Source organism: Cucumis sativus, chromosome 3 (assembly GCF_000004075.3).
Source record: "Cucumis sativus cultivar 9930 chromosome 3, Cucumber_9930_V3, whole genome shotgun sequence".
In the NCBI taxonomy this organism is placed as follows: domain Eukaryota; kingdom Viridiplantae; phylum Streptophyta; class Magnoliopsida; order Cucurbitales; family Cucurbitaceae; genus Cucumis; species Cucumis sativus.
Window position 1 is genome coordinate 24,746,271 of NC_026657.2, and position 4,817 is coordinate 24,751,087.

At 34.0% G+C, this 4,817-nt stretch overlaps 1 long non-coding RNA gene across 2 annotated transcripts; it reads left to right on the top strand.

The window, feature by feature from the left end:
* The first annotated feature begins 600 nt into the window (after nt 1–600).
* Nucleotides 601–3,979, top strand: LOC116402657. Of its 2 annotated transcripts, none has more exons than XR_004215120.1 (6): nt 601–836; nt 2,068–2,371; nt 2,441–2,679; nt 2,786–3,001; nt 3,170–3,308; nt 3,414–3,979. It is a non-coding gene; the product is annotated as an uncharacterized LOC116402657 (long non-coding RNA). The 2 variants fall into 2 exon arrangements; XR_004215119.1 differs by having other exon boundaries at nt 2,441–2,608.
* The last annotated feature ends 838 nt before the right edge of the window (nt 3,980–4,817 follow it).

Below are 4,817 nucleotides of genomic sequence, written 5' to 3' on the forward strand. Positions count from 1 at the left end.
GTTATGAAGACATCTTTCTTAAATGGAGAGCTAGAAGAAAAGATTTATATGACTTAATAAGATGGGTTTTAGTGTTCAAGCAAAGAAGATTATTTGTATGTTTAGATTACATTTTTAAGTGTTTAATTTAGAAAATAAGTTATTTTGAAAAAACTAAAGTGTTTGGAAGTCATTCATCACCGCAAGAAATCAAAGTACTCCAATGTGGACAACGGTGTTGGAAAATGTGGCGTCAGGAACGACCTACCAATCCTGATGCACCTTTACAAGCGTCAACTGAAGTGAGCATTCCCGACGTCTATATTTAGACGTCGGGAGAGCTCCATCATTTTGATTTTTTTTTCTATTCATTAACAGGCTTTTACTGACATTACAGATTTATACGTCGAGGAAAGTGGAAATAATTATTGAATTGGACCACTTTTCTTAAGGTATAGGAGAGAAACGTCAGGGAAGGCAAACTAATCATTTAATTTTTCGACCTTCCTTAACGTTTCTATAGAGATGTCATTGCTGGTCCACCTTTTTTCAATGTCTGTGTTGACCACGTTGGGGAAAATTGTATAATAAAATTGTACACTATCCCCATTGTTTACATTTATGACGCCGGGATTGGTGCTTTTTCCCAATGTTTTTTAAAACATCAGGAAATCCATAATCTATTTGTTATGTGTTCTATGAACACAGAATACTCAGCCAAAGGAAAATAAAAAGAGGGTCGAGAGAGAGGGAGAGAGACTATGGTAGTCTACAGTCGTCGTCCGTCGTCGTTACTGTCATTATTTTCGCCGCCCACCGTCCTCCATTGTCGTCCACCGCCACTGCTCTCAATCAAGGTTTGTTCTTCTTCTTCTTCTTCTTTTTTTAAATTAGAAAATGGATGTATTGATATGATATAATGTATGTTTTTAGGATTTAGATTCAAATGCTATGCTATGTATTAGAAAATTGTATGTATGTATATATAATGTATGTATTCAAATTTATTCTCAAATTTTGAATTATTTTTAGATTTAGTATTAATTTTGAATTATTTTTAGATTTAGTATTAAATTTGAATTGGTTTTAGTATTTAAGATCTAAGATTGATGATGAGTACTTTGGAATATTATTGAATTTGAGATTGTTGAGAATTGTGGGGTTATATTAAATTGAGGGTGGTTGTTTATTGAATTTGAAATTGTGGGAGGGGTGTTTATTGAATTTGAGATTGTTGTTTAATATTTAATTTGAATTTGAATTTGAATTTTTGAAAATCTTAGATAGAATGTAATTAAAATGGTTGCAGCTATGGTAGTCTAGTTTTTTATGTCAAAATTAGTTTATAATGTGTTAGTAATGTTGGAGATTTTTAGGTAGCTTTTAATTAATTATGTAGAAAGTATTAGGTATGTTGGAAATGTTAGGTAGATTTGAAATTAAACTTAGTTTTCAAATATGTTAGTAGTGCAAGATGGAAGATTGGACATAACTTATTCATGGAGTAAGTTGGAGTATTTGAGAGGAGAAATATAAAACTAATCCAACATATTTATGTGTTAGGGCTTTTAACGAGATGAACAAGAGTTGGATGAAACTAATTAGGGATACGTTTTCAGTTGAGTAAAGAGAATGAATTTTCCAATTTTTAGAGATTGCAAAATATCACGTCAATAGTTACATACAAATAAGGCATCCATGCAAGAAATGTATGAATTCAAATTGAAACTCATTAGAGGGTGCAGAGCGACATATATTAATAAGTGGAATAACCTTCTCCTATATAGACTAGGTGTACCATGGAGAGTCTGTGAACTTGCATAGAGGTATGCAGAGATTAAATGAAAGAGTACGCGCATTTCAGGTTAGAGTAGAAATGTGTGAGAGTGCAAACATTTCTCAAGATTTCTTCTCACTCGCAATGGGACCTTCAGTTCATGTTCGCTCTTACAGTGAATGCATTAGGTCTTTATTGGACAACGGGGAGTTTTGAATTTCGGGATTTATTTCAAATATTCAATAACTTGATTGATAATAATGAGGTAAATTTCTTATTTCTTACTTTGTGCGCCGTCCTATTATTTGCAGGTGCTGTTGCTGCATTATTGGTGGCATACGATTTTACATGTCATTTCGCGGACAACTTCATAGACGACGATGATGACAAACAATCATCATCACATCAAAAAATAATATCTTCTTCATGTATATATGTTAGTCATTTTTCTATACATTTAGTTTTCGATACTCACATTTGTTTAACGTTTGTTGGTTTTTATGTCTGCAAGAATTATGACTTCATTTCTTAGTGATATTAATGAGGCAAACATTTACCTAAACTTGGATGCGTTAGATAACGCGGGAGGATCGTCTTCGATGGGCAACAATCCAGGTTAGTCACGTTACCTTAAACACTTGTAGTTATGGTTACTGGATCGATCTAATAATTTATGTTTTTCAGTAGATCCCTCTCAACCCTCTCCCACTCCCACTATGAGAAGTCAACAGCACTCTCGAAACATTGAGTTGGAGAGGTATGTCCAACAGAATGGAAGGATCCCCATTTCAATCCCCCAATGAGGGGACAAGCTTGTCTCACCATACGCCCCTCGTTTCAGCTGCACGATCGGTGTGTTAACGCATGACACGTTTCTGATACAAGTTCTAAAGTAGGTTGATGTACCTCGAGAGTACATCAAGGTTGTCAAGAGAGGCTTAGCGATAAGTTTGTAAAATTTTTAACATATATGTATGTTCAATTACCTGCATATGTAGAAGACTAATCTCAAACCTATTTCTTTTGTAGCAATTTTTCATGCTCAATCTCGAAGTTTCAACACTTAATCGGTTTGTTGAGCATCAAATGCTCAGCGTGTGGAAGAAATTCAGGGGAGATAACCACCGATATTTTAAGAAGTACAACAACCATAAAGAAGTATGTGCAAATCCGCAGCCAAGATTCGCCAATCGCGTGCAAAATTGGCACTTTCTTTGTGACTATTACATAACTCGACAGTTTCAGGTGATTTATATCGTCTACTTTAAAATCAATTAACAACACTTCATTTAATTTGTTGTTTGAATATAACGTTAAGATCACCATTATTTGAATGTATGAGTGAGCAATCAAATATTTGCAAGGCTGCATTTAATTTGTGATAGAAAGTAAATATCTACCTTACAACCATAGAAGCTGCAGAAAGTCGTTCATTCAAAGATAGATCGAGCTTATTGAAGAACGCAGTCATCCAGTTAATCGTGTCAAGTTGTTTCGAGAAACGCATGCCAGTAGGACTGATGAGTTCATTTCACAGTAGAAGATGCTCTTTGTAAGTTCATGAAAACTTTTGTTATACTTTCAATTCTATTTTAATTCTAATCATCTCCCAACTTACAAACTTCTATTTGTGTATAATCAAATGATGGAACCTCAGTCCCAGCCCGTTCTAGAGGGTTCTCAACCACTCTCTGAGGACGAGATATGTAGACCCTTTTAGGTAGACAACCAGGCTACTCAAAAGGTCTTGGTGGGACTCCAACCCCAAGTCCAAAAGAGTTATGCTTTCACTTCTTCCTTCAATAATTATGACCACCAGGCACACATGATAGAGGTTAGCGAACTAAAGACCAGCCATGAAAATGTTAACCGAATATTGGAGCACAACGACTAAGGAAGGAGGAGCGAGACCGACAAATAGCAGACCATGCACGACAAAAGGAGGAGATGAAGAAGATGATCAAGGAGATGAGTTGAGCACAGAGAAAGTTGTGAACACTTGGGTGCATACTTTTCAATATTTAATTTTGTTTAATTTTGCATCTGTACACATTCTAACTGTACTTTATTTCACATTCTTTATTTGGTGTATGGGACTAGTATTATGAGATAGGTGTAGGTTTTTTTAATTTTAATGTACTTGTATTAAACATATTATTTGTAGTTTTTGTTATACATCTTTCGTGTATCTTCTTTTATTATAAATTGAAATCTTTTAATTTTTATAATTTAATGCAATTTTTTTTCTTGCCTTGTGAAGCAAAATAAAAAACAATACCTCACAAGAACAATAACAAAAAATAAATTAAATTAAATAAATAAAAATAAAAAATAAAATAAATCATATATTCTGACATAAGGTGTACGTCGGGAGATACATTTTCCTCGACGTCTTTTGGAAACGTCAGCTTTTTCCAATGCGACGTCGAAAATGCTCCTTCCCCAACATTATCTAAATGCGTTAGGGATACCTATCTGCTGACGCAATGAGATGACGTCAGGGATACCTATATACGGACGTCGCCCATTTGTGCATTGGCAAAAGTTACCCCGACGTTCTTGTCAATGTAGGATGTGACATCGGTATTACTTTGGCCAATGTAGTTGGGGTTTTTTCCAACGTTTTTATGCATCGGGAATAGTCATGTTTCTTCTAGTGCAAAATAGATTATTATATGTATTTTAAACCATTTTTACAAAAAAAAGTTCACACAAAAATAAGTTTCTTGAAAAACATTATTTTCTTAAATCAATCCAAACGGACCTATGATTGCAAATTGAAGAAATTTTTGTATGGGCTATAAAAGGGTCTCCAAAGTAGTGTTACAAACAATTTGGTAGCTATATGGTTGAACTTGGTTATAACATAAGTTTGTAGGGTTGTGTATATCAAAACAAGTTAATGATGGTTTGATGATTTATCTGATTATATATGTAGATGATGTACTCATATCTACAAAGTCCAAGTTTGATATTCAAAAGTTGAAGAAACTTATCGGTATAAGTTTGATATGAAGGATTTAGATGCTGCTCCAAAAATTTTGGGTAAGTAAATCTGTAG